Source organism: Pipistrellus hanaki (assembly GCF_964339955.1).
Source record: "Pipistrellus hanaki genome assembly, chromosome: 2".
Taxonomy (NCBI): domain Eukaryota; kingdom Metazoa; phylum Chordata; class Mammalia; order Chiroptera; family Vespertilionidae; genus Pipistrellus; species Pipistrellus hanaki.
The window spans coordinates 43,662,474-43,688,406 of record NC_140504.1 but is presented as its reverse complement, the minus strand read 5'-3'; the positions used below and the strand labels follow the sequence as shown (position 1 = coordinate 43,688,406).

Below are 25,933 nucleotides of genomic sequence, written 5' to 3'. Positions count from 1 at the left end.
TTCAGGGTGGGGGTCCCCACTGGCCAGCCTGGATTGAGGGGCTGATAGCTGTCTGACGGCTGGCCAAGCTCCCCAGCGGGGACCCTCATCCTATGGAATGTGGCCAGCTTGGGTAAGGAGCTGAGGGCTGTTTTCAGGCTGTCCATGCCTCATAGCAATCCAGGCTCCCAGCCCCTCCTTTTTTTTTTTTTTTTTTCAGTGCCTCCTTAAGCGAAGGCCAGGGCTGGCCAGGATGGGCAGAAAGCTTGGCTTCCTCTATCACCAGGGGAACCCAAGCCTCTTGCTTGCTCCAGCTCCATGGCTGCCGCTATCTTTGTTGGATTAATTTGCATTATTGCTCCTGATTGGCTGGTGGTGTAGCAGAGTGATTGTCAATTTGCGTGTTTCTCTTTTATTAGTGTAGATGCATTTGCCTAATTGTAAAAATTAAATTGTTAATGAGTGCATACTCAAGTAATTACATATTTTTGTTTATTTGTTTATCTTTAAAATGCAATGTTTTAAAACTGCTACATTCTTATTGAATGAATTTAGCTGTTTTCCATTAATTGAGTATTCAATTTGCTTCTGTTTTTCTTTAACACTATAACATTAAAGCAAAAAAATACTACGCTATCAAAAGCTAAATTATTCAATTAAAAATAAGAGTGTTTTAAAACCCAATAGATATTTCTATGTTGATTTCCAGATATTATACCAGATTATGCTTAGACCAACAATATGAAACAGAATATCATTAGCAGCTACTATTATTTATTTTTTAAAATATTTTAGAGTAAAAACTCACAAACAAAATTAATTTCTCCCTATTGCTAATATATATCATTCATTAAACATACTCATGTCCATACCATTGATTGGGCTACTTGTGAAAGAGCAGGTCTTTAAGTCAAACCAACTTGTACTTGCTTGAAAACTGGTGTGTTTACTTAGCTTCTTTACATTTTTATCTATAAAATCAAAATTTTACCCCTTATTACAACATTTAACTTACTAGCCAACCATATAGCAGTGATTAGTTTATAATAGTATGTGGCTAGCCTGGGTGAATAATATTTTAGCACCCTTTCATCATTTTGTATATTTATATCTGTAATTCTGGACATAGCTACTAAATACCTTCTATAAATTCTTATTTTTAAAAACAGAAGATATTCTAGTGCTTCAATAAATAGTCTGATTAAAACTATATGTGATTACTTTTCTATCTACTTACTGCCTATCCTCCAAATGGCAGCTGCCACAGTAGGTGGTCATAGACTATTCAGTCAATAGCCAGTGCGGAACAGGAGCAGTGGGAAGAGCACTGGAATCCACAGCAGAACCCTGGGGTCCAATACTCAGCTCGAGGATTTTGAGTGAGTCTCTTTTGTTGAATGGACAGATAATGAACAAATATTCACTCAAGCTAATTGCAGAACACACAAACTTGCCTTCTTGTACCACAAAGTGATATATTCCCATATAATACCAGCTTTTAAATGATTTACCTATTAAAAACCATAGGAATGGCAACCTATCTTGCCTTTATTTAAGTATCATGCATCTCCCAAGAGCCATGAACTTTGGGTTAAGTTCTGGTTCTGCCATAAATGATTGTATTACCTGAAGAAGGACATTTCCTTTCCATTTTGCAGTTTTCCAATCTGTTCATTGGACTTAGTTTTATTATATGTTTGTTATCCTCTACTACTGTGAATCTAGTCTGGTACTTTATGTGCGTCTATTTAACCATGAACAGAATGTCACTAGTAATGATGACACACCATGTCCCTATCGACTTTACATCTCACATCTTTTCCTTGTGGTATTTTCTTTCTAAAGAACTGGTCAGGCAGTTGATTATATAGACAAAGTTTGTAGCCCTGGGACTTTTAGACTTTACTATTAGTTCCTCAACTTTTCTCTCCTCAGCATAAATAATAGGTTTGGCTTAGGGTGCCTTATTCTTTCTGGAGGCTGTATTTTGAGGCAACTCAGCTTTTTTTTTCTTACATAAATCCTCTTTGCCATTTCTAGGGGGGAAAAATCCTAGGAAAAAAAAAAAGGAAATATGTTTACTTTGGAGTCATAGATGAACTCCAAGAGGAAAAATCACATTTTACTTCCCTTAATGCAGAGGCTGAGAGTTCCAGTGTCTTCTCCCTGTTACAACAGGCCATGGGGGGAAAAGGACTTCTGTTTCTGGAAACCATTTCTACTCTTTCTTAGGGTGGAGCAAGGGCGATGCCCAATTTAGTTCTGTGCTTCCTGCAGCTTAGAAATTTTGCAGAATCAGCACTCAAATTCTGTTTGCCAGGTGACTACTCTGGTTTGATCCCTGAGTTCTGCCTGTAAAGCAGACAGGCATGGCCTCATTACCCCCAATTTTCAGATAAGGAAATCAGGTTATAGTGGAGTTAAATGTTATATTCAAGATCACACACAAACTATGCTTAAGGCTGCATGCTCTTCTGTGCCACACAAGTTGCCCTGTCACAGAAGACATAACCCTCTCCCATGCATGCCCCAACAATGGGGAAGAATTCTTTCTGAAGCAAATCAATTTGTTTGCATACTCTACAGAGGAAATAAGAGATCTTGTGGCCACACAAATGACTCCCAAAGATATTCTCTTTCCTTTAGTAGCTTTTTCCTCTTAATGTTGATATCCTGAGTTCCTTTTTCTATAGACACAATAAACTGATTTAGTTCCAGCTTCCCAAGTCTGATTCATAACTTGACTTAAAAAGTGGTGCAATCAAGTAGGTGTGCCTCTGTGACTTGAGTGGTTAAGCCAGATCTTCTGGCCTAAGGAGGCCATGGTTTGATTTTGTGAAATAAACCTTATCTTTCTGGATCTTTAACTGGACTACTCTTATCACAAGAGATTTAAGAAATGACTCAAGATGAGTGCTGCATCTGAAAACAATCAGCCGATTTCAGTAATGACTGAAATAGGACTTAGGATTAAAATATATGTTGCTTAAAAGTAAAGGAAAACTAAGTATGAGAGCCTAATAACAATAAACAAAGAATTTCTTTGGATGGACACAAGTACGGTTATGTTCAAATTACATAAAGAACACGTGGCAAATAATCTGAACACATTATAAATAATTTGAACATAAGCATACACACATATACACAATGGCATAGCTAGCCCCAATAAAAGGAAAAATAAAACTGAGAAAATATTTACCAACTCAGATGCTATGAGAATGAAATGGGTTTACTACTGTCATCTTAATCAAATATGCAGTCTCCTCCAATGATTCCTTTTCATTCACTAGGTTTTGTAATGCAAACAGATTCTCCACAAGGTAAGGTGTTAAAGCTACAGTGGCAAAGGGCTGAGTCATTGGCAGTGTGAATGGTGTGTCTTGAATGTATGAGTAAGATTATGACCAAACCAAAGCACAGGTGCTTCAGTCTGAGCATCACTTTAAAATATATATTTAGCTTCTCCTATCTAAACTCATTCCTCTAATGGTCCACATTCTTATAATTTTTATTTAGCAGCCATAACAAAATCTTAGTCATGGTCAACACCTAGAAGACTAGGTAAGCATAAACTTCAAGCATTCTCTTTGATTGTCACTGTTATTCTAAAAAGGAACAGGGCAAAAAATATTTCTTTGGTTTATCTCATAGGGAAAATTGTCAAATTTGAGTTTTACCTCCTCTGTCTTCCTAAATGAGGAATCTTTAGACAGAAAAACTAAGTCAAAGCTAACATAAATAGTAATTAATTAAAATTTAGTTGTTTTGGTTTTATTCTGAGGTCAAATCATAGGTCCATTTGGGATATGTTAATGCTAGAAGGGATATTAGAAACCATCAGATAGAGACCATTTTATTTCTTTTCACTCACATACACATTTCATTTTAAATATTAACTTTATATAGTATTGTATGTGGTCTTACAATAAGATCCAATGAAGGATAAGACTCAATATCTGTCCTCAGACTTCCTGATCTAGTGGAACAGATATATTAAAAAAAAAAAAAAAAAACTGATACCTTTACCATTAAGATTAAATATATTTAAAATGCTAATTAAGTGTTAAGTTATGGAAACCTAAAAGAGTGATTGATCTCCTATGAGGACATAGGAGCTGAGTCTTTTTTGGTTGAGAAAAATTTTGGAAAAAGATAGAGAAAGAAGACATTCCTAAATTAAAACAGCAGGAGCAAAAGACAGAAACATTAAATCATGTATTCAGAACAAGAAGATGGAGTTTGGTGAGCATGGAAGGACATGGGAGATGGAAGATAAAGTAGGAAAGATATAGTAGAATAACAATAGAATGTGATGGAGTTTAATTCTTTTTATCATATATATATAAGGTACTTAAGCTTTTATAATTTACTATTTAACTTCCCTGAAGGTAGATCAATTCTTATCTCCTATGGTTCCATTTTTCTAACTCCTTGGATTAAAAATAGAAAATCTTCCTGTGAACTGAAAGAACATAGAAAATAACCTAGAATTTGAAGGACTATCTTCTGTCAATGCTATCACCAAAGATCAATGTCAACTGCTCTTCTCTGTCTCATACTCCCCAGAGAAGTGTGCCTTCCAAGTCCACCTGACTGTCACAACAGAGTTTGCCCTTTGACCTTCAGCAAATAATGTACAAAACACCTTTGTAAACTGCTGGATGCTATATCCTTATCTCCTTAAAGACTGACCTGAAAGGTTAATTAGAAAGTTCAATGTTCTGTCCACTTGGGGCTGACATCTACACTTAAATTCATAGCCTTCCAGAACTCTACCCTAGCAGGGCCTGGCCCCTATTCTCAGGATAATTTAAATTTGCATCTCTATGAGTCTTGGCAATTAGCAATTAATTAACATTGGCTCATAAATACTTTTCCCATTACTACCTAGGACTGTAAGTAGACACACCCATAACAATAGTGTAGCTTTCTCTTCTTGTGCCACAGAAAGAACAGCAGGAATAGGAGAAAGGGCTCTGTCACTTTTTTTTCTTTTCTTTTTTTTGAGAAAAAATGTGATCTATTAAAGATAAGGAATGGAAGAGAATGCTTGGCTTATAGTGATGATAATGTGAGCAATAATTCTAAGCACTAGTAAAAATAGAACTGAAGAATATTTCACCATTAAGAAACTTTATAAATCACATAATCAAACACTTTCATTTCAAACAGACAATATAAAACCCAAATGTAGAAAATAAGTGGCCTGATTATTTGCTACTATTTTATGAAGGTGAAATGACTTTCCCCATTCTCAGTTCTTATTTGAGAGAATTGCGTTATCCATTGTATTTAACAAAGAAAAAATACACATTTATACATGTCACCACCCACAGCTTGCTTCCAAGGGTGCCAGAACTGCATCTCATAAGCCAGCTCAATTTCTGCTTTAAAATCTGTTAAATTTGGGCTGCTAAGATGGGTTTTGTAATAGGCACATTAAGGTATTAATAAATGTTAACCTCTATTTCTCCATTATAGTATTTTCCATTATAAATTTAGGCATTCCAAAAGGTAAAAAAAAAAAAAAGTGACTTAATGAGAAAGGGAAATTTAGATATCAGTAAAAAATGATGACAAGATGCTTTAGACACTCAAACAAATATAATAAGTAGAGATACCTTGGAGGGCACTTCCCAAAAGCCCAGAAACAAAGCACAATTAAGCAAATAACATGGTAAAATGGAAACAGAGGAAAGGTGACATTAGGATCTAGGTAATTGTGTAGAAGGTAGTTCTGACCTTACACTGAAGGAAAGAATTTAGAATCTAGCAAAAGGAGTGGCACCCTCTAGTTTTGGAGCAGAAAAAAGGCAGTAAGACAGTTGGGGGAGAGAGTTCAGAGCTTGAAAAACTTATCTACCTATTAAATTGAGTGGACTCAGTTCATGGCAAATGACTTATTTATATGTAGTTTATAAATCAATTTATTTTCTGTAGGGTGTTGGCATGTAGCTGGGTCTTGAGATATATTTGATAATAAGATTTACTAATGTTTTGTATAGCACTTGATAATAATAGATAATGTGCTATATCTAATGCTATATTTTGAAACTACTTTGAAGTTGGCTTGGAGAGCAGTGGCATTAAGTTAATTGGGCTGCCTTAAAGTCTTGATTGTGATAGTTGCTAAGTCTGTGGGCTGGGGCAAACTAAAATTGTGTTTTCCACTTTTATTACATTCGGATACCACCAACTACATCACCTCCTCTCTAAGGTAATTAAGGATTGTCAAATGAGATAAAATGCTTTATAAACTATAAAGAGGAAAGTGAAAACAGAGGTGATCAGAATAACCATTAGTATACTGAAATTTCCAAAATGTTGATACACATAGTATCTGTGTGTTCTCTTTATCAAATCACTTCCCCCCAAACACACACAATTTCTTTCTTCCATTATCTCAACTAGAAAACCATCCACTCACAAAAGAATTTGGTCACATTGAAAGATGGCTACAGAGGCACTATTAAGTATACACAGTTCTTTTTCATCTTCTGCCAAGAATGAAATGCGTTTTAAAGGAAATGTTGTTGTTAAAAGAAAGCAAATTTGTCTTTAGTCAAACAATAAAACCTGAAACATCTAGCCATGAATCAATGGTGCTTTTTATTTTTATTTTATGTATCCAGTGATATTTTTATGACCTACAGGGGAACACAGATTGGGTGAATCTGTGTTCTTTTTCCCTCCTAAGATTATGCTAGTTGCTTACATATTATAATGATAAAACTAAAGGCCAGACTCATCTGACCTTTAAGATCTCTCCTAACCTTAATGTTTCTATAATTAAAGAAAAAATAAATAGCACATGCCCCCAAACCCATGTACACACACAACATAAAGTTACAACACCAACAAAAGGGCAGAGATGAATAGGATGATTCAACAATATTTTTAATGTTCCTTAGTATTTATATTTGGTGGTTTAATGTCTAGAAATATCATTATAGTTTTGTTTTGTTTTTTTATAAGGAACAAAGTTACCCCAAAATCATGTGGCAACCAGTATTTTCTCTAACTCTCTTATGGATTGGCTGCTGAATTTTGAGTCATGGTCTGCTAAAAGGAAACAATTTTGCTTGGCAACTTAGCCTCTTTGTCTGAATTAACAAGATTTGTACAAAATTAATGAAGGTATACTAAAGAGATCTCTAACTTGGTCCATCAATTTTATTAAATGACAGCTTCATTCACAATAGTTCCTTGGAGTCATAATGGCCTGAAGCTGTCTGAAAGATTTACTGTCTAAGGACTTTGACCTAAAATAAGATTATAAGAGACATTTTTAAGGAGTAAAGTAAATGCAAGAATGAGAATTACTCACAGGGAGTGAGTGAGCCTGACAAGATCATAAGTGTTTTAAAAATACAGTAAATGCCTTAGTTGGTACAGTAGGAGTTTCTTTTTATCATATCCAAATATTATAGGGGAAGTGCATATAGAACATTGCATCAAGATCAAGATAACTTTTAGAGCTATTGCTTCATATCCTGGTGGCTTAGCTTCCTAGAGAATGGGTTAAAAAAAATTAACAGTTTTTATTAGGAATCTTTTCACTCATTTATTGATTGTAGAAGAGGCCACTGAGTAAAAGTAGAGACCCCATTGTCTCTTTACACTGAGAGGCCTTGATGTGTGAGGATACAGCTGCCTTCAGATGCTCAGATAAAAGACACTAAGTGAAAAGCAGTAGTATTATCTGCTTATTATCCCACTTATCTGCTTATTTCTTCCTTGAAGTTCTACTTCTGTAGCAATATCAATCACTTCCCTGGCAGCTTGTCTCACTACAAAGGGAGGATTTGATCCCCTGCTTAGCCCTCCAGAAGCCACAGACTCGTGCAAGACTAATTCATTACACCACCACATCTGCAGGGCAAGCTTGTCTGGGGGTTAGGGGTGTCCTGCTCCTAGAGCACAATTCTTGAAAATGAAACAGAAATTCAATCTACCTTCCCATCAAACATGATAATCTAGGCACTAAACTTGGCATTGAATAAGCACCAAACACATTAGAGGAAAAGTTACGATACTTTCTCTAAGTTAACAAGAGCTGCATTTGGCAAAATGACAACGAGGGACAACTATTTAACAAACCTTCCAAAGACAGGTTTAATAGTCTCAAGTTGGTACATATTAATTGATGAAATATAGAGTGCATCCCAAGAGATATTATCTACGTACTTAATTTTTTAAAGGGAGCATCATAGCAGTGTGGATACCATCAGGAAACCTGAATTCTAAACTGGCTCTTTGACCAACTGGCTGGGTAATTTAGGGCTTATTACTTCACTTCTCTGAGCTTCAGTTTCCATATTGGTAAAATAAAAAAACATTTGCTACTAAATAATTCTAAAGCCAGTTCTAAACACTGACATACTAAGTGAGGGAGTATAGTGTTGGGTTATGAATAAAAAGCTGGCTTTCCATTAAATTCAAAATAGATGTTCTGCTTGGGAAGAGAGACATAAAAGTTTGGACCAGAGACAAGAGGCAAATTAGCAGACTGTGTCTGTATGAACTCCTAGATTCATTATTAAGGTTTGTTTATTTAACTGTCTTCATTAGCTGCTCTTAGTGCATCAAAGGAGTGTTTCCAAACCCTTACAATTAGTCATGTAAACAGAAGTACAATTTATCATTCCGCCATGCTTGGCAAACAAGGTTTTTAATACACTGCAAAATCTGACTGAGGATAACATCCTAAGTAAAACCACTAGGTTGGGCATACAAATATTAAAAGAGGATCTTGTACAGAGAAATGTTTCGACATATTTTAAGAAGTGAATCAATCAATGAATTTGTTGAATGTTGAGGAGAAATGACCTATTAATCAACACTAACAGACACTGCCCAGACATTTTCTGCTTTAGTTGAATGAGAACCAAGATCTCACTCTCTGATAACCAAACAACCAAACAAACCCTATTCAATTCTAAGTATTATTGATACCATTGAGTATGCCCAAATATTCCACTCAGGAGGACTAAAAATGGGTTTGTAATTTTATTAAAAAGAATGTAAGGTTTCCTTCAAGGCCAATCAGGTAAGCAATGCAGAAAATTCCTTTCATGGTAGCTTTATTAAAAATTTCACCTGTAGGTAGCATATGAAACAATATTAAAGAACATGCATATTTGATATATTTTATTTTAACTTGGAGCTCCATAATGAGAAACATATTTTCAATTGTTTAACAGTATAAAATAGTATGGGAGTCTTATATTTAGTTATACATACTAACTTGTATACTAATGAAGTTAAGTGGCTTTTCATAATATTTAATTACACCAAAACGTCCAATAAGTTAATGTAGTTAGAATAGCATGATATATATATATATATATATATATATATATATATATATATATATATTCTGCATGTGGTTGTCAAGATCAAGGATGGTAATAGATGTGGAATAACTTTAAACTGCAGAACATTATTGAAACATAAGATATTTTATTTGTTTGTTTTTTGATGAATAGGCACCATTTTATAAACCCTTACTGCAATTTACTTTGATTCATTCAAATGAAAGCCTCTGACATAGAAGCTGATTTGTACACTGGAAATGACTGATTAATTTCCAGAGAAAATGTGCCACATTGTCCTATCTGAATGCTTTGTCCTGCCTAATAATTAGAGAGAACTTGGATTTGCCTCTTCAAATTTGCATAAACTCAGAGAAAAATGTTCAAAGAAAAAAAGAACAGCCTTCTAGGCACAATCCTTTTTGGTAATTCCCCAAATGCCCAAACTTCTGTTGCTTAATTCTATTGTAAATTGCTTAATAGAGGTCAAAGAAACATTTTTAGGAAATATTTACACATCCCAGATGAATCAAAAAAAGCAACAGATTAACATAAAAGAATAGCAAAAATCCAACAAGGATGGCTAAGAAATTGTTGGGGAGGATTGTGTCTAGTTTTCAAAACAGTGGCAAAGAGAACTGACCCAATTTAATATTTTTGAAACATTTAACATGCAATCTTTATTTTTATTTATTCTGAACTGAATCATAGATAACATCAATTAATTTTTAGTCATAGGACTAATATTTTCTTCTTTGGATCATAGTCTTCCATGTTCTAATTAGATATCAGCCATCGCACTAGGAGGAAAAAAAAATATTGGAGCTCTTTGTGTTTCCTCTGTGGATTGATTGAAGATAGAAGTATCTGGTTTTGTGTTTGTTTTTTTTTTTTTTTTTTTTCAGGGAAAAATATTAGAAAAAATATTTTTGTCTCCACTATTATTGAACTTATAAATGATTTTTGTCAGCTCTGAAATTTTAACTCCATACTTTTGACTCTGAAATAAGCTGATATAAAACTTTCCCAAAAAAAAGCTTATACGAATTAAAAATTAATTTATATAATAAACTTCAAGTAGTTGAAGCAAAAATAATTATCTTTAAAACCTGCTAGATGAAGGAAGAAAAGGAAAGTAATTCCAGGCAAGGAAAACAGTATCCTATATAACAAAGAGGTTGTATACAAATTGACCCTCATGCCCTCACATCACAAGATGGCTGCCACAAGATGGCCACCACAAGCTGGCTGCCCCATATTATCACAAAATGGCCACCCCCACATTGTCAAAGATGGCCAGCAGGGGAGGGCAGTTGGGGCCAACCAGGCCTTTAGGGGAGGGCAGTTGGGAGCAACCAGGCCTTTAGGGGAGGGCAGTTGGGAGCAACCAGGCCTGCAGGAGAGGGAAGTTGTGGGTGATCAAGCCAGCAGGGGAGCAGTTAGGTGTCAATCATGCTGGCAGGGGAGCAGTTAGGTGTCAATCAGGTTAGGGGGCTATCAGGCTGGCATGCAGAGTGGTTAGGGGCAATCAGGCAGCCAGGGAGGCAAGTGGTTAGGAACCAACAGTCCCGGATTGTAAGAAGGATGTCCGACTCCCAGTTTAGGCTTGATTCCTGTGGGATTGAGCCTAAACTGGCAGTAAGACATCCCCTGAGGGGTCTCAGATTGGAGAGGATACAGGCTCAGCTAAGGGACACCCACCTAGTGCAAAAATTTCATGGACCAGGCCTCTTGTTAAAAATAAAAAAGCTTATGTTAAGGAAATATTGGCTGGAGCCAAGAATAGGCTAGGAATCAATGTGGTTGGGAGGGGGTATAAACTGAAAAATAGTAGACATAAGGCTAAGATTATTTTCTTTTTTCTTCAATTATAGTTAACATTAAATATTATATTAGTTTTAAAGATGCAGCACAGTGGTTAAACATTTACAAAATGTATGAAGTGATCCCCTAATAAGTTAAGCACCCACTTGGTGCCATATATAGTTGTTACAATATTATTGATTATATTCACTATACTGTCTTTTACATCCATATCTATTTTGTAACTGCTATTTGTACTTCTTAACCCCTTTACCCTTTTCAACCAGTCCCCCACACTGCTCACATCTGTCAATGACCAGTTTGTTCTTGGGATCTCTGCTTCTATTTTATTTGTTTATTTTTTCTAGATTCCCCATATAAATGAAATCATATGGTTTTTGTCTTTCTCTGTCTGACTTATTTTCACTTAGCATGTACCTTCTAGTTCCATCCATGTTATTGCAAATGGTAAAATTTTGGTCTTTTTCATGGCCAAGTAATATTTCATTGGATATGGGTACCTCATCTTCTTTATTTAATGATCTGTTGATAGACACTTAGGTTGCCTTTATATCTTTGCTATTACAAATAATATTGCAATGAACATAGGGATGCATATATCTTTTCAAATTAGTGTTTTTGGATTTCTTTGAGTAAATATTCACAAGTAGAAATGTTGGGTCATAAGGTAATTCTATTTTTAACATTTTTAGGGACATTCATATGTTTTCCATAGTGGTCACACCAATTTGTAATCCCACCAACAGTGCATGAGTGTTCCTCTTTCTCCACATCCTTACCAACACTTGTTATTTGCCGTTTTATTGATGATAGCCATTCTGAAAGGTGATCTCATTGTAGATTTCTCTGATGATTAGTGACATAGAAATGACATAGAGTATCTTTGCATATGTCTATTGACTATCTGTATGTCTTTTTTCTTTTTTGAGAAGTGTCTATTTCAGGTCCTTTGCCCATTTTTAATTAGACTGTTTTTTGGGGTTTTTTTGGTGTTAAGTTGTATAGGATGTTTATATATTTTGAGTATCAATGGTAAATACCTTCACCTATTTGGCAGATTGTCTTTTTGTTTTGTTGATAGGTTCCTTTGCTGTGCTAAAACATTTTAGTTTGATGTAGTCCCATTTGTTTATTTTTTCTTTTGTTTCCCTTGCCCAAGGAGATGTATTCAAAAACATTACTAAGAGCAATGTCAAAGGGTTTATTGCCTATGTGTTTTTCTAGTAGTTTTATTATTTGGAAGTTTTTATTTAAATTTACATGTAAGTCTTTAATTCATTTGCTTTTATTCATGTATATAGTTTAAGAAAATGGTCTAGTTTTTTTGTTTGTTTTGTTTTGTTTTTGCATGTATTTCAATACTTTTCTTAAAAGCATTTCTTGAAAAGATGGTCTTTATCCCATTATATATCCTTGCTTCATTTGTCATAGAATAATTGACCATATAGGTGTTGGCCTATTTCTAAGCTTTCTATTCTTTTTCATTGATTTATGTGTATGTATTGATTACTACAGACTTATGGTAGAGATTGATATTAGATAGCATGATATCTCCAAATTTAGAACTGAACTGATTTTAAATGAATATAATATTAAGGACCACTTATTATGCAGCCTCCTTTTGACTAAGTGGGCACTCATAAGACTCAGATTTCTTAAGGAGTTAACAATTTAAAAAGATGAGCCTGCTGTACTTTCAAACCATTTAGAATACATTTGCTGAGCACTGACACCCAGCTTTGCAATGTGCTTTATAGAAAATAAAATATTTTTCCTTCTTTCACAGAGCTTTAAGCTTGGTGAACAATCTGTTATTATTTACAAATCAGTTTGTGACTCATTATTGGAATATAATTTATGGTGACAAATTTTCAGCCTTTAAAAAAATTAACCAAAAAATGTATTCAGCACTACCACAATTGCTATATAAAAAGAGTGATCAAATTGCATAATTCTAATTTAGAAAAAAAGTAGCATTAAAATAAGGACACATTTTCTTATACTCCTGATAAGCTTTCATTGAAGAAGAGTAATGGGGAGAAGGTCCATCAACTAAATTGTCCAAGATGGCCTTTAAAGTATACCATGCTTGAATATCTAAACGGGTTTATTCATTTAAAAAAATTATTTCTCTTTTGATGCATCCTTGATTGGGCATATAAACCATGTCTAGGGCATACTTATCTATATAATAAAAGGGTAATATGCTAATTAAACTGGGAGACCTTCTGGACTTCCTTCTGGACAAAGCCCTGGTGGCAGGGTCGAGGCAGAGGCAGTTAGAGGCAATCAAGTTGGGGGTAGAAGGAGGGCAGTTGAGGGTGATCAGGCCAGTGGGGGAGACTAGTTGGGGGAGAACAGGCTGGGGGGGGGGCAGTTGGGGGCAATCAGGCCAGCAGGGGGGGCAGTTGGAGGCAAGCAGGCTGGGGGGGGGGGGAGTTGGGAATGATCAGGCCAGGAAAAGGGGTTGTTGGAGGTGAAAAGGCTGACAGAGGGTAGCTGGGGGTGAACAGGGCAGCAGACAGGTGAGCAGTTAGGAATCAGTGGTCCCAGATTGTGAGAGGAATGTCCAACTGCTGGTTTAGGCCCTATCCCAGGGATTGGGCCTAAACTGGCAGTCAGACATCCCCTGATGGGTTCCAGATCAGAGAGGGTACAGGCTGAACTGAGGGACACCATCCCCCCACCCCCACCCCCAGTGTACAAATTTCATGTACCGGATCACTAGTCTTATATAATAAAAGGCTAATATGCAAATCGATCTAATGGAAGAACAACTGGTTTCTATGATGTATATTGACCACCAGGGGCAGACACTCAATGCAGGAGCTGCCCCCGATGGTCAGTGTGCTCCCACAGGGGTAGTACCACTCAGCCAGAAGCTCTGACCCAGGCTCATGGCTGGTGAGTGCAGTGGCAGTGGTAGGAGTCTCTCCCATCTTTGGACTGTGAGAGGGTATAGCCTGGGCTGAGGGAGCCCCCCTCCAAGTGCAAGAATTTCATGCCCTGGGCCTCTGGTTTATTATAATCACATATTTATTTAGAGCCCATATTATTTTATCTATTTTATTAATTCTAAACTAAATATTATACTTCAAATTAATATCAACTAAGTGCAATGATACCAAGGAAAGACCAACATAGGTCACATCCACAAAGGATACAATCTCTAATCCAAATAGCTAATAGATCTGGTATGTTATATATAAATCACAACAAACACACACACACACACACACACACACACACACACACACACACATAGATAACAAAATCCATAACATATCATTGTCAAGGAGATTGACTAGAGATAGCATCCTATATAATAAAAGGATAATATGCAAATTGTCCCCTGGGGAGTTCGACCAAGCAAGAGTTTGACTACCCACTATGATATACACTGACCACCAGGGGGTGGTGTAAAAAAGAAAGGCTCTGGCTGGCAGCCAGCAGATGGAGGAAGGAAAGCCCCGATTGGCCCTGGTGCTGGCCAGGTTTAGAGACCCAACCCATTCATGAATGTCATGCACCAGGCCTCTAGTTTAAGAAAATAAAATTTTCCTTTATTTAGCCAAAATAAATTGCTGTAACTTGATCACAGAATCAGTGTGTGAGGCTGATAGAAATTGTAGTACTTTCAAAATTAAACGTTTTAAAAATACATGAACAAACAGAATCAGAAAATAACAATAGCAAACATTGGTTAAACAGTTCTTAAGTGTAGGCATGATTGTTAGTGCTTTCTTTACATGACATGATTTAATATTCACATTAGCCTATAAGGAAGTTACCATTATGATTCACATTTTACAAATGAAGAAAAAAAAACATAGGGAGCTGAAGTAACTTGCCCTAGTTAAATGGTGGACATGGGCCTAGAAAAGGTCTCTGAAGAAAAATTAACTTACTTTTGTACTGACAATGGAATGAAGCTTCTCTGGCCACCTCTGCACCCATTCAAGTACTCCTTATAAAACATCGTCATTGTGCATTGTTGTTGTTGTTCAGGCCAGAACTTTATCAATTACATGCACTTGCATACATACATGAGTTGCCACTAGGTCATTCAGATGGCACTACCAACAATTTTTCAGTACATGCCCTTGTCACAACCTAATGTTATCAACTGTATAATGAGTCAATCCTTACTGAACAGTAGGTGCTATTATATCAAAGTTAGTTTTAGTGCATATAATAAGTTTGGGATATTTTGGGTCAGAATTGTTAATTGTTTTATGATAAGAAATTAAAGCAATTGTTTGATAGATCTTTAACTTTTGTTTTTAATTTTATTGTTGGTCTTTCAGGATTTTGGAGCAGTTTAAGAAATGATTATCCAGAGATTATAAAGAGTGCATAAAACAAAATAACTCATAACTACTTATAATCTTTGTGATTAAATATTTTTTTAAATCACACAATAATTAAAATAATACCACTATCATAATAAAACATTTTGGATCCTGAGCCTGGTAAAACACTGTAACTTATTATTTTTTTAAATCCTCACATAAGGATGTGTTTCCCATAGATTTATAGAAATAGTGGAAGGGAGGGAGGAGTGAGAAGGAGAGAGAGAGAGACACCACAAAACTTCTATATAAAACCATCCCTTACATTGCATTTCTTTAAAACAATCCTTCCTGTTTCATGATTGACCTAATAAAAATAATATTTTAAAAAGTCAACACTTTTGGAGCTTCACTGTTGAAACAATCTCTTTATTTTTACCATCTCATTTAGTTTTCACAGTAATACTATTATCCCCATTCTAAAAACAAAACAAAAAAACAAAACAAAACAAAACAAAAACCCTAAAGCTTGGAGAGGTTTAGTTATTCATATACCCATGATTTTAGAACACAGAGCCTAACATACTGACCCCTTGAAATAAATTTCTTATAAATTACTACTTGATTTGTTTTATGTGTTGGCATACTACATAAGAATTCACTCTTATAGGTTGTTTTAGAAAACCTTTGATACCTAAATCATATATATATATATATATATATATATATATATATATATATATATATATATAGTTTTCATATTAGTTGTCTAGAATATTCTGTAAATGAGGATACTGAAACTAGAGAGGGTTACATGTCAGTTCACTTGGGTAAACGGTATATAATTCAGGACCAGAAATTAAATTCCCAAACTCCTAAATTAGGAGTTTGGACCCTCCTCTCGTGTAGCAGTCTATTTGTGTATAGACTTTACAATCTATATTAGGGATGTTTGAACCAATACATTTTTTCTTTTATAACTCAGTCATAAGTTAATGGCTTCTTTCTATTGCCTATGAGATGAGTTAGTTCCCTAGACTCTACATGATAAAAATTAAGGGTCATCGTTTTCCAATCCTGAGCTACTCTTTAGCTGACTCTTAGATAGGTGAATAATATTAGTTTCAACATATTGTTACAGAAGAGGACATAGAAATTAAAACCAAACTTCAAATTTGCCAAACCTCAAATGATTCTGAGGATTCCCTCAAAAACAAAACCTGCCAAGAAAGCACATATTTTATTCTCCACCATTTAGACTTTCACCAGATAAAGCAAGAAATTCAAATTCTATACCATATATCTCATTTCTCATGCATGAACTCAGAGACTGACTCTTTTACTCTTTTTTGTTCTCCCCACCAAATTCAAGTCACAAATTATTCCTATTTAGGTAGGAAGGATACACAATCAGAATAAGAAAACCTTTTGTGAATCATCACCACGCTGGATTTTTGGTAGTACTAGATTGGCAACTGGGTCAAAAACACACACACACAAAAAAGCAAAACAAAACTAAAAACAGAAAAACAAACAAACAAACATCACATAGACACCTTGGTTACTGCCTGAAACAACACTATTATATAATTTTTAAAAAGTTAAGTACATTATCCCATAACTATTACATTTTTCTCCTAGATTAAGACCTGTAGAGATGTTTTTATGAAGGCAAGACTTGTTATTTGACAAGATTTGTGTCAATCTGTAGTTTATATCTTTGGCTTCATATTTTATTATTTATTAATTTCAAAATATGCCAAGTCAACATAAATGTAATATTTTCATAAAATCACCCTTAGGCTGTGGGATCAGGAATCAAGGAGGTGTGTGTGTGATAAGCAGGAAAGATTACATCAAAAAAATTTAATTCCTGTCACCCCAAAGAACAAATGCAACCAAGAAAAAAGTTTTCTCTTTGAAAGGACCAAAGTAACTGTTGTCCTAATTGCTTTGTTGTTGTTATTTCAAGGTGGAATATGTAAGTATGCTTGTGTATTTTATAAATGAAAGAAAAGATTTGTGTGCAATGTTTAGAAGAGTGTGTGTGTGTGTGTGTGTGTGTGTGTGTGTGTGTGTGTGTGTAAGTGATTTATGCTTTCAGAGAGGTTCATTTTCAGAAGAAATCTGAATGAGGAAGACAGTCTGTAGAAAGACATTCCAATGAACTGGTTAGACAAGTAGTTGTTTGGAAGGAACACTGCCTCCGGGACTTGCAAAGAAGATAGAGAGGTAGCGCATTAGAGAAGGGAGTGGGAGAGTAACAGAAGGAGTTAGTTACTCCTTTCACCAGCTCCAGACAGTATTCACATTTATGACTAATCTTTATGAGTGCAATCCCTCACCGCCCACCTCACCTCCACAAAAAGCAGTGTTTGGGAAGCATTCATTTTCTCTCATGTAAAAATGTTGTTTTGTGTTCTAATTTTTGCAAATCTCACAGCATCCTTGCTGTCTAGAGAATAGAAAGAAAAGAAAAATAGTGGCAAACTCTTTAGGTTCCATGCCACATAGCTATTACTTCAAACAAGTTTTATTATATGTTTCAAACAGGACACATGGGTGTATACTGGCTTTCACATATGGTTCTGGCAAATGCATGCCTGGCTTATGTTCTATCAGACCACACTAAGACACAAGAGCTGTCCTAGTAAGACTGCATTCAGAAGCAAGGGGTTGGTGATTTATCTATCACAGAGAATGAGAGAATTGAGTAACCACCTAGTCAGATTTTATGTTTTTACACATAAAAAAACTAGTGACCAGTGGGGGAAGTTATTTGTCCATCAACTGAAAGACAATTAGTGACAGAATCATGAGGATTAGAAGCCAAGTTTCCTGACTCCCAGAACAGTGTTTTTCAATTAAATCTTATGTCTGCTAACGTTTGACGGTTTTTCAAAATGCAAAGAATAGTAAAGGTATAAAATTTAAAAACACTAAATTTCCTTCCTATGCCAAAGGACCTCCTAAGAGCTTAATTTCATATGTGATATGTTCTTTCCTGAAATTCAAGAAAAAGAGGCAGTGTACTGAAATACACTTGTTTGCCAGTATCAATTATTCAAAAAATGGATTTTTCCCCCTCCTCCATATCCTTCTTAGTTTTCCTTCTGTCCAATCAATTGCAATAGCTGAGTTGTCTCTTTTTCTAAACAGGCTGTTAATAAAAGAAGAATAAAATACCCTGGTTAAATGGGAAGGGGGCTGTATCTACTTAATTCCATAGCAGAGATAGTTTGTGCTGATTCCTTTCATCTAGGTCAGATAAATCCATGATGATCCACTTGAGTTCAGTTTCTAGAAAAATTATCTTGATATCTAACCCAGGCATATAAAAGAAAGGGATATTTTTAAAGGCTGTATTTTATAAAGTCATTTAGTTCTAATTTGAAATAAAGAAGGCAATGGCATCCATTGGAAGAAAGAGTACTAATTCCAAAACGAATCATGAATGTGGGTTTTATAATTTAATTTCTGATTCACTGTTCTGTGCCACAAAAATACAGAATTGAGATGTTAGAGTACTGGCTCTCTTTAGAGGGTGTGGTGAGAAATAGCTTGAATAATATCCATTAAGAGCTTTCAGCTTCTTGGAAGGATGGTAAGTAAACACAGTGAAGTAAGAACTGTTTTTTTAATCTACAGGTAAATTATATGTCTTTCCTAAACACAAAGACTAACTTTGCTAGACAAAAGAGACCAAAATTAAGCTCACATCACTGCAGACAATCTACTTAGGAGACACTCCACTCAACTAACTTATATCCACAAAGTGAGAAGCTCATACTGCACAAACTAAGTCACACACACACACACACACACACACACACACACACACACACACATTTTGCATTTTACCTTTCACTAGCTGAAGACTCTTATAATCTCTCTAATCAGAAATAATCAACTCACTTACTGGTTTTATCAGTCTTGTTTTATATCTACATTTCAGCATTTTATGAATATGGTCCTTATTGTCTAGTTAGTGAAATTTGCACCTTTATCCCATGTTAGGTTTTAAAATAAAGGCACTTTCATTTTTATCTCATCTTATTCCAAGAACTAACAGTATATTCTGAATAAATATTATAGAGGTCAAAGTAGAGAATGAATAGGTCACTATCTAAAAAGCATAGTCCCCCACTGAGACTTAATCATAATCCCAACACTTCTCTTGGTAATAAGCACATGACATGGCTGAGTTTGAGATCATATGCACTGCAGGCACCTCCACATCTCCAGACCCCCATCCTCTGGTTACCTACATTCTGTGTCCTATAACTAGTCATCAAGGCCATCAGTTTAGAGTGTCTCACTATTTTTCTTGAACTGACTCCAACTCAACTTTTTGTCTATTCCCATACTTCTTTTCTTGCCTGTTGAATTCTAGCCACATCAAATTGACCCTCTGTCCATTACACAGTTTACCACATTCATGTCTATATTTAAGTCAAATAGTCTCAATTTGATATAATATATATATATATATATATATATATATATATATATATATATATCCATCAACTAGTAGGTGAGGCAAGAATTATTCAGTTTTCTTTAAGTGTCACCATTTCTATTCTTTCACTGACTGCCTCACACATTTAAGCCTGTTCCAAAACTACAATGAGCTATCACCTCACACCTGTCAGAATGGCTATCATCAATCAATCAACAAATAACCAATGTTGGCGAAATGTGGAGAAAAGGGAATCATCATGAACTGTTGGTGCGAATATAAATTGGTGCAGTCACTGTGGAAAGTATGAAGTTACCTTAAAAAATTAAAAATGAAACCGCCTTATGATTCAGCAATTCCACTTCTGAGAATTTTTCTGAAGACACTAGAAACACTAACTCAGAAGGATATATGAACCCCCATGCTCATTGCAGCATTGTTTTTAATAGCCAAGATTTGGAAGCAGCCCAAGCGTCCATCAATGGATGAGGGGGGAAAAGAGTTGTGGCAGCATGCATGGCCCTGGAGAGCATTATGCTAAGAGAAATAAGCCACTCAGAGAAAGACAAGTATCATATGATTTCACACATCTGTGGAATCTAATGAACGAAATGAAGTGGAACCTAATGAACAAAATGAATTAACAAGCAAAACAGAGACAGATTAACAGATAGTAAGATAGCTGTTGGGGGAATGGGCAGAAGGGACTGAGCAAAAAAAAAAAAGAAGAAGAAAAAAACACAAAACAAACTCATGGCTGAAAAACGGTTTGGCTCAGTGATAGAGCATCGGCCTGTGGATTGAAAGGTCCCGGGTTCAATTCCAGTCAAGGGCATGTACCTTGGTTGTGGGCACATCCCCATTAAGGGGTGTGCAAGAGGCAGCTGATCCATGATTCTCTCTCATTGATGTTTCTAACTCTCTATCCTTCTCTCTTCCTCTCTGTAAAAAATCAATAAAATATATTTAAAAACAAAACAAAACAAAAACAAAAAACCTCATGGACACAGATAATAGTGTGTTGATTGCCAGGGGAAGAGTAAATGGTGGAGGAAGATATGGGAGATAAATGGTGACGCAAGGAGAATTGACTTGGGGTGGTAAAGACACATTGCAGTATAAAGATGATGTGTTGTAGAATTGTGCACCTGAAACCTGTATAATTTTGTTAACCAGTGCCACCCCAATAAATTTAATAAAAAGGGGGAAAAGCCTGTTCTTTAAGTCATGTGCACATTTCTGTCTAAAATGACTTCTCCCTTTGCCTTCATATGGCCAATATATTTCCTGAGCTTTTGAATAGAAATGATCATCAGAATTTCTGTTGAAGTTTGTCTATACCCTTCTTTGGTGCTTACCACTTACTATCATGATAAGAGTAGTTTGTATGTGTCTACATACAAATGTTTACATACAAACTGGGAGACCCTTGGAAGCAGAATGTGCTCTTTGTTTATGCATAAATTCCCCAAATTGTCTGAACTATAGCAAGCATAAATGGTATTTAGATGCAAGACCACTGCCCTGTGTAATGCTTAAGAGCTATTATTTCCACAGTATTCATATATTTGACTACTGTCCCTGAAGTTATACAGCTCAGCAGTCATTGCCAATAATTGAACTGTGGTCTGTTGTTCATGTAGGTACCTATTTATAATCTTTTTATTTATCCCTCAAAAGATAATCAACAAATATTTTATTGGTATGATCATTTATTTATAATCTAGTTCACTAGCTTTTTGTATGTCTCCCTTACCAGTTCTAAGTTATAGGTAGTGACTGACTCAGTTATTTTATGAAAACTTTGTGTGCCTAGCAGGGTATTTCGAACTTAGTAAACCATCAGTAAATACTTGTAGAATTGGCAAGAACATAAATGTGAAATTTAAGCATTTTGCCAGGAAAAAGATTATGAATCATCTCCACAATTAAAGAAATACAGATATGTGAACTTTTTTATTTTACTGATAAAGACACATGTAGCCTAACTATTGAATAAATAAATTTCATGATTTCTTCTGAAGTATTATATTCTAACTTTTTATTTTCTACATGGCATAACCCAACAGACCATTTTGCATGTCTGAAGAGGAATCACAATTACAAATGTCTATTTTAAAGTGGAGACTAGCCTAACAGTCTCTTCTTCGACATTATGTTGTGTACCCTTGGGCATGTTACTCCCCATTCAAAGCTGGAGCTTCTCTGCCCACAAAAAGATGTATGTTAGCTAACTGGATTGTTCCCATAATTCTTTAACATCAGAATCACCTGGAGGCCTTATTGAAAAATTGTTGCTACCCTCTCCAATTTTCAACTCAGTGGATCTGGAATAGAATCCAAAATTGCACTTAAAAAGCTACTAAGTAATATTGATGCTGCTGGCTCTATGAGTTAAACCACCTAGGAGTCCACACAGCTCTGACTTTATTATTTTGCTAAGATTCAAACCCATGTATATCAGTAGTATATATCCAATTCCAAAGTTTGTGCTTTTAAGTATTATTCTATTATAGAAAAGGGAATATTTAATTATGTTAAAATTACTGAATAATACTTAACACAAAATAATATTTAGTAATTAATTTTTTTCTGTAAGTTCTATGAGACCTAATAGACACAATAGACTATTAGCTTTTAAAAGAAGTCTGTTTCAAAATTTGATCTTAGTTTGCAGAAAAACTCAGCTTATAGCATGTTAGAATGTCGTAAAATGCTCTCTTCCTTCTTGGAGATACCAAAATACAAATCTATACAAGTCATATCTCTTTCTTGAATCAGTAATTAATCTAATTGGGATTGATGGTTGCCATTTTATAGATTTATTATGCTCTAATGGACAACAACAACCATCACCTCTGAGAAATGACCACATGATTGGTACCATGCTAACTGCTTCACATGTCATAGCTCAAGTCTCAAAACAGCTTTTCTATGCTGTGTCACTAACACCATTATGCCCACTTCACATATGGAAAAAACTGAGGCTCAGAAACATACCACAATTTAGCCAAGATCATCCAAATACTGAATGATAGAACTGGATTCAAATATAAGCAGCCATCAACCTCTAGAGAAGTGGTTCTCAACCTTTCTAATGCCACAATCCTTTAATACAGTTCCCCACATTGTGGTGACCCCCAATGATAAAATTATTTTTGTTGCTACTTCATAACTGTAATTTTTCTACTGTTATGGATTGTAATGTAAATATCTGTGTTTTCTGATGGTCTTACGCTCTACAGCAGTGGTTTTCAACCTATGGGTCTCCAGTTGAGAACCATCCAAGGTAACCTAAGATGACTGGAAAATACAGATACTTACATTACAATCTATAACAGTAGCAAAATTACAGTTATGAAGTAGTAACAAAAATAATTTTTATCATTGGAGATCACCACAACGTGAGAAACTGTATTAAAGGGTCACAGCATTAGCAAGGTTGAGAACCACTGCTCTAGAGCCTGAATTCTAACTGACAGTAGATGGAAAGGTAGATTGAAAAATTTAGAAAGTTGGATTTAATCCTGATTGAAAATGTTGAAGTCAACAGTAATCAACTTGAATCCTTGTCTTCCCTTCCATTAAAGTAAAGCTAAATTAAGGCAAGATTATGTCTAAAATTCCTAAGGCTAATATTCTAGAAGTTTCTAATTTTTGTAGATTCAAATTATATTAAATAAACTGGTTGTCAGAGTAATGTGGGTATTACTTCAAACAAATCAGATTTTAAAGTCAACATGCAAGGATTTCAACCTGATGAGTTTTTTGGTTTTTTTTTTAATCAAATTAACTTGGCTATATCAAAGTATTATTTAGCCTACACAAGCTGTATGGTTGTATGTGCATGTGTGTGTATGTGCATTTGTGCAGGTCTGAGCATTTTATTTTATGTCAATGAGATCAGGCAAGACATGTACTGTCCAGTTCACGGTTTACTTTTCTCTTTGCTATTTGCAATGAAACATTATGCTGTTAGACTAATTGATACCTCTACTTTACTTTTGTGGAATTTTTAAGCCTTTGAGTTCTAACCCCTGCATTCAATAAATAAAAATCTGAATGAGTATGAAACTGAATATTTTCTGTATTGTTGTGGAAGCCTTCCAATTTAGGACTACTTAATTACTTGCTAATATATCACATCCCTTCCCCAATTCCAAATAAAATGTGAGATAACCATTTGGGATATTTAATTTCTTCAGCATCCAAAATGTCTTACTTGATTTGCTTAGATATAAATGGGAAATTTGAGACACATAAATAAGGCAGAGAATCTGAAAGGCCATTCCCTTTGCTATCTGGATCAATATTAATCAGGGATATAAATGTGTGTGTGTGTGTGTGTGTGTGTGTGTGTGTGTGTGTGTAATAAAGTGTGAACATATGAGTATTGACAAGATGTTTTTGAAATAAATATCTGCCAGTTAGATATCAATTTATTTGAGTTGCTTCTGAGACTAAAATATTCATATCAACCTCATTGTTTGCTTTTGTGATGAATTAAAACAAAATGTATATTTGGATGTTAAAACTGATCAGTTTCGAAGAAGCTGCAAAGTCAGAATCAGCTTCCCTTTTCAGCTAAACTCCCTTTCTGTTTCTTTGCCCCCTTCAACGTTGTCACTCTGAATGAATACACAGAGCACAGTGTCTTGAGCAACTTTGTTGAGGTTACACCAAAGGTGATAGGGGAACTATTTCCCTTGGGCTATCCTTTCCAACTCTCCCTCCTCAAAAAGAGGGGGAGAGGTGAGAAGGAAAGGGTTTCTTTTCAGATTGAACACAGAGACTGCAAACACCTTCCCCTAGGCAATGAATTCTTGGCCAGTGAATGTGGCAGTTTACCCAAACACCAAAGCAGAATGCAAACAGCCCCTTTTGTAAGGGAGGAGCTGTCACCTATCAAGTGATGTTTGTGAATTTCTAGAGTAGAGAAAAAAAAAGGAAACCCTTTCCCTTATTTTATTAAGCAGACTGTTTGTTTAAGGTTTGAAATGCATACTTGTGTTTAAGGTAAAGTCCCTGGCTTGGCTCTCTTGAACAAAGTGGTGCCTTCCCATTGGCTATGCTATACAAAGAACAGAATAGAAAAACATTCTGCTCTTCTGGGGACACCTGAACTCAGTCTCAACTGAATGGATATTGAGACACCTCATTAACAACATAAGTAACTAGTAATTCATTTTCAAAACATTAGAGGGCTTTTGCTAGGTGGAATATTTTTTGTATGTTTGTTTCATTTGTATTCATAGAACTAATTCATAAAATCTTAATTGTCATAAATTATGGTGGAATGACTATTTTAATGGTCCTAGCCATGGACTAAGACTGTGAGCTTAATATTTGTATTTAGTTAATAAAACTGGCATACCAAAACCTACTATGATACTATTTTATAATATTTGAAAATAGCTATAGATATGGTTTTGTATGTGGTATTTATTGTGTTTGTGTGTGTGTGTGTGTGTGTGTGTGTGTGAAGAAGAAGGAAAAGTAGAAAAGAAAAAAAAATATGGAGAGAATGTTTATAAAGTTTTGATCAATTAAAAATGCATGGAATTTTGTATTCTTCCTTATCAGGAAGATAATACCTAGTGAGAACTATGACTTGGGTATAAAAGAAGGGCAACATCAATGTTAAATATTCTGTTCAATAAATAGTCTATTCCCTGCATTCTCTAAAATATCAGGGAAGGATTATAAAACCAATATTGTGGTAAGGTTTCTACATTCCATTTGAAGTGGTAAAACATTGATTCTCAGTAGACTGAAAAATTGTGAATATTGCAATGCCCAGAGCAACCACTAAAAATATGCATAGATATAGTAAAATCCAAGACAGAACAATAAAAATAAAAATAGGTAAAGTAATCTATACAGCAGCATAAAAAGGAGACAGAAAAAAACAATAAAGGAAACAAACAAAAAATAAATGATTGAAAAATATCAATAATTACATTAAATATAAATGATATAAATATATTAATAGAGATTGTCAAAAGGAAATAAATCAATTCAATTGTATGTTATCTAGAAGATACCCACTTCAAATATAATAA

General features: G+C 35.0%; 1 protein-coding gene across 1 annotated transcript in view; it reads right to left on the bottom strand.

The window, feature by feature from the left end:
• Positions 1 to 25,933, bottom strand: part of TP63 (tumor protein p63) — a 131,879-nt gene that overhangs the window by 97,954 nt on the left and 7,992 nt on the right. The window lies entirely within an intron of this gene.